Consider the following 11,848-nt stretch of genomic DNA (forward strand, 5'->3'; position numbering starts at 1 on the left):
TAGGACTACTTTAAACTAGATTTATGACTTAAAAGTTTTTTTGAATGATTCATGTAATTTAGGCTACAAATCCACAAAAAGGCTAGCTACGAGTATAATGTCTCAAGGAGAGTTTCCCCTCCCCCCATAAAGTCAGTGTACTACTAAGTTAGCTTTCCTTGGAGTCTCTTGGGAGAAAGCTGTGAGGGCAGGTTTACTTCTGATTCACCTTTAATCATATCTCTTTGGGGGGGTCCATGACTAATATAGGGAAGGTCTTCAAACAGATTCCCCATCTTCGCCAACCCTGAGCTTTGATTTCATTTGTTCTTACTCTACAGAACTCTCTCTAAATTCAAGTTTGGTCAGATTGGCAAATATCCTCAGAGCAAAACTGATTTCCGTGCTTGCTTACCTGTCCCAGTTCTTAAACCTCTATGGACTTTGGCTTTCTACCTCTTACCTCCTACCTTGTCAGGAATTCTGTGCTCTTAAGAATATTTTAAAACAATTTTATTCAGCATTTTCAGTTGTTTTTAGCAGCTAGTTGGCTCCAAAAACCTAACCATTCAGAAATACCCCTGCTTTTTAAAATTTTCCTTTTCATTGCTTTTTATTCTATTCATTTTCTTCCTTCCATTTTTTGTTGTTCTTATTGTTGTTGTTTTTCCCTAACTTCTTGAGTTGAACACTTAGCTGATTATTGCTTTTTCTTTTCTTTTACAAGGCTATTGTATCCTAAGGTTCTCAATTTTCCTTAAAGTACACCTTTCGTTGTAGTCCTTAAGTTTTGATTTGTAATGGAGGCGTGATTACTCAAAACCCCCTGTTTTGATCAACTCTCACCCCAGCAGGGCTATCCTGCTGCCCAGATTTTTCTCCTAAGGACACCTGCACTCAAGGTCGGACAAGTGCCGCCAATTTTCCCCATGAGGGGGCAGCAATGGTCGCCCAAGGCAAAGCTAGGAAAGATCATTTAAACTACCTTTTCTGCTCAGTGTTTTCCAATCCTGGCTACATGTGAAAATCACTAGGAATTTTGAAAAATTCTGATATTTGGGACCCACATAGAAAATGTTCTAATTGGTCTGAGATAGGGCCTGGGCCTTGTACTTACAGTGATTTAATGTGAAGAAGACTGGTTGAGAACCACTCCTGTAATTGATCTGCTCGCTGCCACCAGACTGCATCCTCCCTCCTCCCCACTCCCACTCCCACTCCCAATCAATTGTAAACAGTCTTCTGTCTTCCTACAGTTATTTCCTGGTTTCATATTTCTCTCTGTAATTTCCTTTAGGACTGGAGGCAGACACCCTGGTAATTTAATTTACCACGTGGATAGGAAGCAGAATTCCCCCTTATATTGTTTGTCTCCACAGGCATTCTCAGCATGAGACAGAAACACTGGTGTGGGATGACCGCCAAAACAGACACCGTGTTAGCAGGGTTTTTACCATCGTAGCCACTGACATGTACCTCATCTTCGAACACAAGCCACTGAGGAGCAGCAATTGCACTGAGGTTGACCAATGGAATGAGAGTGTAATTCTCCTGATACGTCAGTTCCTCATCTGTTGGAGTTTGAATATCGCCCTCTTCCTGTCTTGCATCACCATCATCATCAGCTGCTTGCTCATATACTCAGTACACGCCCAGATGTGCAGGGGCTTGGTGATCTACGTCATCTGGATCTTCTTCTATGAAACTGTAAACATCGTACTACAAATTCTTACCAACAATGTCACCAGCATTGGGAGGGCAGAGTTATGCGCTGGTTTGGCTTGGTGTCCCGTGTATTCATGCAGCGTTTCTGGATGTTCTTTGTCATCACTTATGCCCACATAATCTACAAAAGTAAAGCCAGGGCAATATAATTTTCTACAACAGACGTATTTCTGCAGGCAGTAGAGAGTTCCCACGGCGGAAATCAAAGATAATCAACTTTACCTGCCACTATAATGAATAACGTTGGCCCTTTTCTCTGCTCTGAGCAGTAGATCTCCCAGGTTCTCATAATAGTTCTATTTCCCATGTCTTTCACTTTGCTGGTCTATTCAACTAGAGACCCTACTGCCACCCTTTTGGCCAATGTGGAGAGAAATCCTGCTCACAGAGGATGGTTACTTAACGGGCATTGTCATTTATCAAGTACTCCTGGAGTTCTCCTTCCTTTTCTGGTCAGTACCACCTTCCTGGTCAAAGTAAAGAGGGCAAGGGAGTGAAATGAAGGGAATTGCAGTCAGGCAATCCTTTCACCTCGGTATGTCTTCATCAGCCTTCAAGCCAGAGCTCTCTAGTGTAACCCTGGGACAGGCGCATCTGTATGTGTACCTCAGATTGCATAAAGGATTCTGTCGGTGACTTTGTGCTATAGTTTTTCTCCCTGTGTCCTCTATGCTATATTCCAGATAAGTAAAAGAATAAAAATAGAGAAAAATCATTCTTCCTTTTCTGTTTTGAATCCCACCCCCCTTTCCAAATTTGTGAAATAGTGCAAAAGACACTTACTTGGTTCATCAAAAGGGACTTGCTAAACTTTTCTGTGTCTGGCACTGTATCTGGACACTGGAAGAGGATGCAAGAAAAGTGTAAGATTTGAGGCCTGACCTTGAGGATTTTGCAGTTATGAATCACTTAGCCAACCATATGAGACAGTACAAGTTACACATTATCACAGATCAAGAAAGTTCACTTTGGGGCCGGCCCGGTGGCTCAGGCAGTTAGAGCTCCGTGCTCCTAATGCCAAAAACTGCCGGTTCGATTCCCACATGGGCCAGTGGGCTCTCAACCACAAACTTGCCGGTTCGACTCCCACAAGGGATGGTAGGCTGCACCCCTGCAACTAGATTGAAGGACAACTATTTGGTGCCCTGGAGAAACACACTGTTCCCCAATATTCCCCAATAAAAAAAAGTTTTTTAAAAATGTGATCCCCCTGACTGGTCAGGTACCCACCTGGCACTATACATAGTTGTTACCATAGTATTGACTATATTCCTATGCTTTACTTTACATCCCCATGATTGTTTTGTAACTGCCAGTTAGTACTTCTTAATCCCGTCACCTTTTTCACCCTACTCCCCAACTCCCCTCACATTTATCACTCCAATAAATCTAGAGTGCATCTGGCACTTACATAGTTATTACAGTATTATTGACTCTATTCCTCATGCTATACCCTGAATCCCCATGACTACTTTATCATAACCAATTTGTACTTCTTAAATCTCTTCCCCTTTTTCACCCACCCCTTCAACCCATCTCCCATCTGGCAACCATCAAAATGTCCTCTGTATCTATGAGTTTCTGTTTGTTTGTTTATTTTGTTCTTTAGATTCCACATATAAGTGAAATCATATTTCATCTGTCCTTCTAATTTGACATTCTCCAATCAGCACTATACCCTCCAGGTCCATCCCTGCTTCCACAGATAGAAAGAACCCATTCCCTTCCATGGTTGAGCAATACTCCTTTGTATATATGTACCGCCTCCTCTATATCCATTCATCCATCGACAGACACCCAGGCTGCCTCCACATCTTGGCCATTGTAAACAATGCTGCAATGAACATATGGATGCACATGTCCCCTCAAAGTGGCATTTTGGGTTTCTTTAGATAAATACCCAAAAGTGGGATTACTGTGTCCTTCTTTGTCTCTTGTTATATTCTTTGTTTTAAAGTCTATTTTGTCTGGTATTGCTACTCCAGCTTATATCATTTGTTTGTTTCTATTTTCATGATATATATTTTTTTCATCCCTTTACTTTCAGTCTGTGTGTGTCCTTTGATCTGAAGTGAGTCTCTTGTAGGCAGAATATGTAAGGGTTTTGTTTTCTTATCCATTCAGCCCTCCTATGTCTTTTGATTGGAGCATTTAATCCATTTACATTGAAAGTAATTATTGATGGATATGTAGTTATTGCCATTTTATTATTCATATATATGGTGACATACATATAGTCTTAAAGTAGTCCCTCTAACATTCTTTGTAATACTGGTTTGGTGCTGATGAACTCCTTTAGCTTTTCCTTGTCTGGGAAGCTCCTTGTCCTTCTCTGTCCTATTTCAAGTATAGCCTTGCTGGGTGGAGTGCTCTTGGTACTTCAAAACCTTATTATTTATCACTTGGAATATTTCGTACCAATCCCTTCTGGCCTGCAAAATTTCTGTTCAGAAATCAGCTGACAATCTTATGGGCGCTCCTTGATAAGTAACTAGTTGCCTTTCTCTTGCTGCTTTCAGGATTCTCTCATTTTAATTCTAATGTGTCTTGGAGTGGGCCTGTTTGAGTGCATCTTTTTTGGGACTCTCTGCACTTCCTGGGCTTTTATGTCTATTTCCTTCACCAGGATAAGAAAATTTCAGTCAGTGTTTCTTCAGATAGGTTCCCAGTCCCTTGCTTTCTTTCTTCTCCTTCTGGTACCCCCATGATGCAAATGTTGTTACACTTGATATTGTCCCAAAGGACTATTAAACTATCCTCATTTTTTACCATTCTGTTTTCTTTTTGCTATTCCAATTGGGTGATTTTGCTACTTTGCTGCCAAATCACTAAATCTATCCTCTGCTTCATCTAGTCGGCTGGTGATTCCTTCTCGTGCATTCTTCATTTCAGTTATTGTATTCTTCACTTCTGACTGGTTCTTTTTTATGTTTTTTATGTCCTTTCTTATGTTTGCTATCAGTTTGTTGAAGTTCTCACTAAGATCCTTGAGCATCGTTATAACCACTGTTTTGAACTCTTGTCTCTGGTAGGTTGTTTGCCTCCATTTCGTTTAGTTTTTTTTATGGAATTTTCTCCTGTTCTTTCATTGGGGATGTATTTCTTTGTACCCTCATATTGGTGGCCTCTCTGTGTTTGTTTCCATGTATTAGTTAGGACTGCTATGTCTCCAAGTCTTGAGCTGGTGGACTTATGTAGTAGGTGTCCAGTGGGGCCCAGTGTCACAGGCGCCCTGCCCAACAGCACCGGGTGCTCCAGGAGTGTCCCGTGTGGGTTGTGTGTGCCCTCCTGTTATAGTTGAGCCTTGGTTGCTGTTGGCATGACAGTGAGTGGGATTGACCCTAAGGCTGACTAGCTTTGGGGTTTGTCCACATACAACTTATGGGCTGCTGTGTGTGGGGATTGTCACCGAGCGGAATTTGCCCCACTGTGCTCTGGTTCCTGTTGAGACTACCCTTTGGGTGTGATGCTTGTGGGGCTAATTAGGTGGTCCTGTGCTGTGGTCTAAAGCCAACCTACAGTATGTTCGTTCCTGGCCTCTTGCAAGGGGCTCTGGTGCAGCCCAAGTCAGCCACTGCCTGTGACTGGCCGAGGACTACCTAATAGGAGCTACAGTGTGATCCACAGTTGGTCGCTGCCTGTGCTGTACCTGGAGGTACATGAGGAGGCCATGTTGAAACCGAGGATGGTTGCCACCAATACTGGCCCTGGGGTAGTTCCGCAAAAATCCAGGACACCTTGGGGTCTATTGCCACCTACCAGCTCCTGTAAAATGCAGGCACTGATAGAGCCTCGTGTGGTCCATGAGTTGGGTCAGGTGGGGGACTCAGGAAATCACTATGGTGAAGCGAGCAGAGCTTACCAAACCAATTCAGAGTCAGACTTGGCCATGGGTGTTGGGGGAGTGCTCAGCACAGGAAAGATGGTACCTGCCTGTCAGCTCCATGGGAGCAGGACTCCACACAGAGAAAATGGCCACTGTCCCCGCCCCCTCCAGTTCTCGCCCCACAGCCATACAACTTAGTCTTTCCCTGTATGTCTCCAACGCTCCCCAGTCACTGTCCATCCACAGGAGCCCAGGAAGAGTGCCTACAAGTGATGTATCTGTGCACAGGCCCTTTAAGAGAACCTCTGGGTTTTCCGCATCCCTCCGTCCCACCCGGATGGTCAGAATCCCCACTGTTTTTCACAGACAGATGTTTTGGGGGCTCTTCTTCCAGGCACCAGGAACCCAGGCTGGAGAGTCCGGTGTAGGGCTGGGTCCTTCACTCCGCCTGGAGGGGACCTCTGTGGCTGAGATATCACTCCTGATTCTCAACCACCACATGCAGGTGTGGGGCCAGCTCATTTCACGTATCCGTCCCTCCTACCAGTCTTGACGTGGCTTATTTATATCCTGTTATAACACTTCTATTCAGGCAGACTTCAGATAGTTCTCCAGGTTGATTGTTCTATAATTTAGTTGTAATTTTAACATGTCCACGGGAAGAAGCAGATATAGCATTTATCTACTCAACCATCTTAGATCCTTCCCTGGTAATCCTCACTTTCTTTTTTAAAATTGTAATATTTTTAATTGTGTGGTAAATATACATAACAAAATTTACCATACTGCACTTTTAAGTGCAGACTTCAGTAGTGTCTTATATACATTCACATTGCTATGCAACAGCTCTCTAGAATTCTTTTCATCTGGCAAAACTGAAATTGAAACTGAAACTCTACATCCATTAAACAACAGCTGCCCATCTTCTTCTCTCCCCAGCGCCTGGCAACCATCATTCTACTTTTTATCTCTGAATTGACTGCTCTAGTACCTCATAGAAGTGGAATCAAACAGCACTTGTCTTTTTTGACTGGTTTCTCTCACTTAGCGTAATGTTGTCAAGGTTCACCATATTGTAGAATGGTTGAAAATGTCCTTCCTTTTGAAGGCTGTGTAATATTGCTGTGAGATGTATATACCACATTTTATCCATTCATCTGTTGATGGACACTTGAGTTCCTTCCACATTTTGGCTGTGAACATTGTTGTACAAATATCTCTTGGACACGCTGCTTTCAATTCTTTTGGGTATAGACCCAGAAGTGGAGTTGCTGGATCATATGATAATTCTATTTTAATTCTAAGTTTTTTTAAATTTAAGCTTTTGAGGAACTGCCATACTGTTTTTCACCACAGCAGTACTATTTTACATCCCCAAATGTTCCAGTTTCTCCATATCCTCCTCAGATTTACTTTCTTTTTTTGATAGCAAACTTCCTAATGACTGTGTTTTCTATTTTCTATTGTGTTTTCTATTTTCATTTCACTAATGCTTAGTGATGTGGAGCATCTTTTCATGTGCTCTTTGGTCATTTGTATATCTTCTTTGGAGAAATGTCTATTCGCGTCCTTTGCTTATTTATAAATCAGGTTGTTTTGTTTGAGTTGTAGAAGTTTTTTATATATTCTGAACACTAAAACTTATCATATACTTGATTTACAAGCATTTTCTCTTGTTCTCTGGGTTGTATTTTTAGTCTATTGATTGTGTCCTTTGATGCACAGTGTTTTATTTTGATGTGCTCCAATTTTCATATTTTTCTTTTTATTATTTGTTGTTGTTGCCTGTGCTTTTGATTTCATATACAAGAATACCATTGCCAAATCCAGTGTCATGAAGGTTTTCCTCTATGATTTCTTCTAAGAGTTTTATGGTTTTAACTCTTACTTTAGGTCTTTGACCCACTTTGAGTTAATTTTTTGCGGTGTAAAATAAGGATCAAACTTCATTCTTTTGCATGTGGATAACCAGTTAACCCAGCACCATTTTTTGAAAAGACTGTCTGTCCTCTCCCCCATTGAATGGTCTTGTCACCCTTGTTGAAAATCATTTCACCATATGTCTTAGTCTGCTCAAGCTACCATAACAAACAGCACAGACTGGGTGGTTTAAATAGCAGACAGTTATTTCCTCACAGCTCTGGAGGTTAGAAATTCAGGATCAAGGTGCCAGCAAATTCAGTTTCTGGTGAGAGCTCTCTTCCTGGCTTATAGATGGCCTCCTTCTCTCTCTGCCCTCACATGGCCTTTCTTCTGTGCATAGGTGGAGAGAGAAAGAGCTCTCAGGTGTCTCCTACTCTTCTTTTTTTTTTTTTTTAAATAGTTTAATGTATTTTAATAGCAAATTTACAGGAACAGCACAGAAACCAACACTAAAAACCTGTACTTGCATGTAGGACAACTCAGAAAAGTGTAGTAATGGATGGAATCTACTGTATGATAAAAAAACTACAGACACCATTTAGTTGCCATCAATAAGAAATTTACTTGTTTTAAAAGAAATCCAAATGCTGGCATTGTCCAGAAAAAATTAACAGGTTTATTTATAATTGTTATAACGTTGAACTGCTGAGACTTGTTCACTGAAACATTTTGACTTGCATTAATGCTTTATGTCCCTGCATTTATATTTAAAATTCACACACAGATAAAAACGGAAAAACTGCCAATACCTGATTTCTGCCCCCGTTTTTCCACTTGCGATCATATGATTAGTACCTTTTAACCCCATGCAGAAAAAATATCTTAAGTTCAGAACTACCAATGACAGGAAGAAAAGATTATTTTTTTCTTTTTAAGAATGATTTTCCCCATCATAGTGGATTCTGAAGCGCATTCTCGACGTATGCAGCGTGCTAGCTGGGTGCCCTTTGGCGTAATTGTTGCATGTTTGGCATGGAGAGCACACAGGTTGGTGTCTTCAAAAAGGCCAATCAGATAGGCCTCGCTTGCCTCCTGCAAAGCAACAGTAGCTGCACTCTGCAAGCACATATCTGTTGTGAAGTCCTGAGCAATTTCTCGCACCAGACGCTGGAAGGGAAGCTTGTGAATCAGAAATTCAGTGAAGCTCTGATAACATCTAATTTTACGGAGTGCTAAGAACGCAGGCCTGTAATGATGAGGTTTCTTCTCTCCACCAGTAGAGGGCACGGCACACTCTTGGGAGCAGCTATTATGAAAAGGTAGGAAGGAAAAGATCAATGCTTTAATTTTGTTTACAAAGGTATAATTTACCAAATAGCTATAGGTCATAGGTAGCTTAGAAAAAATTTTTCTTTTACCTGGAAAACAGTAAAAACCAGTGATGTAGGAAATTTTTTGAGTGAGTGCCGGGATCTTGTCTCATGAAACCCAAGAATGGAAGCATGGACCAAGGAAAAGCAAGGAATGTAAAAGAATAGTTTGTTAAAAAGCAAAGGGTCAGAACTCCTGAGCGGGAGGGGCTCCCGAATGGGGTGACCCCGTGGGGCAAAGGCTCTTACTCTTATATCTTCTATTTCCTGTTTGAAGAAAGGAACTGACGCCTTCTAATGGAATTTGTGTACCAGGTTTTTTTTGCTCTGATTGCCCATCCTGAAAGCATTAGCACAATAACTCATTCCTGTCTATTAAATCTGCTCCATTTGTCCTGGATGAACGAGTTTCTTCAGAATTCAGAATCTGGAGTTTTAGGAAATGGCTGCCTTTTGTTTATTCCACCAGGGACCTTCCTGTCTACCTAACAACATGCTAACTAACCTGTCTCATCAGTAATATTTTATATGAAAAGTTACAAAAACTATAATCACTCTTACCCATGTTACTAATTCTTGTTGATCTTTAACTTCTTGTTATTAGTTTCATAAATCCAATTTTTCCTTAGAGTTGTATAAATCTTTACCTACTTCACTGTTATGTTTTTAAAGTTACCAGAAACCTGTATTTTAGAGTACTTACAAGGTGTTTTTAATGAATATTTGAAGATGAAACACATTTGTGGGAAAATATTTTGCGAAATATCAGAGTAAAACCGCAACTGTCTGTAAATTACAAAAGGCTTAAAAATGGCCATGGTTAAAGTTCTGGTGAGAGTTCATATACATCCATATACACATAATGTAGTTGACTCAGTTTCCCATTCCAGTCTTAGTTAGCTGGACCACATGGAAATTCTTTTCTCCTCCACAAACTTCTGCAATATACACAAACCTGCAACTTACCTGTACCTTTCCATTTTTGTCTTATTTTTTCCTTTCTAATTTTGAAACAATCATTCTAGTTTAGGACAAAATTACTTTATTTTGCTTTATTTACAAAAAGAAAAGAACCCAAAAATCAAAAACAACGCCATATCCTTTATATGGTACCTTATCCAAAAAACACATTCTATTTTCGTTTCCCTCAAAAACAAAAAAATGCATCTTCGCACTTCGCACCTTCTTCTGCTGAAAACATACATCCCATTTTCATGCACAGTCATTTGTTTTATCCATCATTAATTTTTAGTAGTTTTGTAAAAATCCTAAGTTCTTTATAATTCAACATTCTGCAAGGGAACTGATACAGCAGTCTGTGTTTTAAAAAGGCCACTTTTTTTATCCCCTTCAATCTCTATGGGTAATATTTTTTAACTCCTTGGTGTTTACATTTCAAAGACACTGTAAGAGTTACAGCTTTAAGAGACAGAGAAGGACTTTACGTTTTTCAGCATTCCCAGGACATGTCAGAATTTTATATAATTTTTAGAACATTCATAATAATATATCGACTATATAAACATAATCAAAAGGTTTAGCATCACTTATTTGACAGTGCTTCCCATGTAGTTAACATACCAAATACGCCTAATTAGTTTAATTTCCCCCTTTTATAAAGAGAAATTTTCTTTGAAATGTTTCAAGGGCCTTCTGGAACACCCCAAGTTATTCCTAGGTCTATAAGACAATTTAGAATCTGACCTTGGGAGGTTTGTCAAACACATCAAAGGTTTAAAACACTTCATGAAATAGAATCACAGGTCATTGTGGAACAATACTTAATAGAACAACACTTAATTGTGCATTTAACCAAAGTAGTAAGAAAAGATTTTAAAGAGAAATACGTAAGGTTACATAGTTATAAGCAAAATTTTAGTAGTTGTAGTTGTTTTTTCTTTTCAATATTAAGAAGACTTGATTTAGTTAGGCAATTAAGGACCTGGTGATAAAGAACACAGGAAATCATTTAAATAAACAAAATCTTTGCTTCCCATTGATAATTTCTTATTAAGAGCACAACAATAATACAGGAAAATTTTGTGCTTTTAGCAGAGAAATAACACTAAGTTTTAGCTCGACATAAGCACATCATTGATGTTAAAGCTTAATTAAGTTTTTGAAAAGCGCTTATGATAACAATTTAAATTTAACCTGTTTAATTATAAGAGATAAAATTCTTTCTTTCTCTCTTCCCATCCTGGGCCGGAGGGGTTTGCATTTGCAATCTTTGACCCAGACCTGATCTCCTGGGGTAAAGGGGTGTACCGGGGTACCAAGGGAAATGGGGGCCCTTTCCAGAATGTAAGCACGTACATCTGTGAGGACCTTGCCTAGCGCAGCCATCTGGTTTTGGAGGCTGGAGAACCCCAGCTGGCGAATGTCACCAGGGAGACTGGTCAGCAGGGGAGGGGGCCTACCGAACATAATTTCCAAGGGACAGAATCCAGATTTGCCAGGGGTGCAGCGCGCCCTAAGGACGGCTAGCGATAGGAGGTCCACCCACCCTACGGAGGTCTCCTGGTGGAGTTTAGCTAATGTCTCCTTGAGGGTGTGGTTCATGTGTTCAACTTTCCCTGAGCTTTGTGGTCAGTATGCTCTATGGAGTCTCCAGGTGATGCCCATAGCTCTGGCTACCGTCTGGAGAAGCTCTGCTACGAAGGCTGGTCCATTGTCACTGTGGATAGAAAGTGGAATCCCATAGCGGGGGATAATCTCCCTGAGGAGGACGTTGTCTACTTCGTGGCTCTTCTCAGTCCAAGTGGGGAAGGCTTCAACCCACCGGAGTAGGTACAGACAAGGACCAGCAAGTACTTAGTACCACGGCAGTTTGTCATGTCGGTGAAGTCGACTTCGAGGTCTTCAAAAGGCGCAGCTCCGCTCCTTTGGATCCCGGGAATAGGGCTGGGGCCGGACTTTGGATTGTTCTTTGCACAGATGATGCAGCGTTCTCTGATGGACTTGCAAAGAGCTGACAGCCAGCTAATATAGAAGTTTTTGGCTAGGAGGCCCTTGAGAGCAGCTTTTCCTAAGTGGGTTAACTTGTGATATTCAGTGGTTACTTGAGGACCCAGGAAGGCTGGGA

The 11,848-nt window shown here is 40.9% G+C and overlaps 1 pseudogene; it reads left to right on the forward strand.

The window, feature by feature from the left end:
* The first annotated feature begins 1,369 nt into the window (after positions 1-1,369).
* LOC141571860 (transmembrane protein 217 pseudogene) lies at positions 1,370-1,945 on the forward strand (annotated as a pseudogene).
* Positions 1,946-11,848: the final 9,903 nt, after the last annotated feature.

This window comes from Rhinolophus sinicus, chromosome 2 (genome assembly GCF_057876585.1).
Source record: "Rhinolophus sinicus isolate RSI-liver-muscle chromosome 2, RSI-T2T, whole genome shotgun sequence".
Taxonomy (NCBI): domain Eukaryota; kingdom Metazoa; phylum Chordata; class Mammalia; order Chiroptera; family Rhinolophidae; genus Rhinolophus; species Rhinolophus sinicus.